Consider the following 670-nt stretch of genomic DNA (forward strand, 5'->3'; position numbering starts at 1 on the left):
GTCCGTCAAAAGAGAGGCCCGTAAAGGGGCTATATTTGAACGTGCATTGTCTGATTTCTAAAAAAGACAGCACAAAAGTTAAGATCTTAGAAGAATTAGCCGTTGAGAGAGAGATTTCATTCATCTCTATCACAGAAACCTGGCTTCGGCCAGGGGTCTTAGATGAAGAACTAACTATAGTTGGTTTCCACTTAGTTCGTAGTGATAGGATACGCCCTGATAATCCCAAATTCCCACATGGGGGTGTATGCCTATATGTTAGGAATGATTTGCATATTAGTCGGGTACAAATGTCGAATGGAGAAGTAGAGGTCTTAGTTTGTCATCTTCAAGGTCTTGATTTGTCTATTGTAACAATGTATAGACCCTCTTCTTGTTCAGCAAGCTCTTCTATGTCAGCTCTCAAATTCACAGGAAATGAATTGGATCTGGCAGTTTGCTCGAATGCTTTCTTTGTAGGGGACTTTAATTTTCCGGCTAGCGTTGTAGAGTGGGAGGTTAGTCCTGATGGGTATATTCCCATTTCGAAATCGACATCTCAGTCGTTCGAAAAGCTGGAAGAATTCGCGATCTTGCGCAATTTCTCCCAGCACGTTGGTGTAGCCACTAGAGAGAATAGCGTTCTCGACTTGGTCTTTTCCAATGACCCTGATCTGATCCAGTATGTCCA

Source organism: Tigriopus californicus, chromosome 12 (assembly GCF_007210705.1).
Source record: "Tigriopus californicus strain San Diego chromosome 12, Tcal_SD_v2.1, whole genome shotgun sequence".
NCBI classification, from domain to species: Eukaryota; Metazoa; Arthropoda; class Copepoda; order Harpacticoida; family Harpacticidae; genus Tigriopus; species Tigriopus californicus.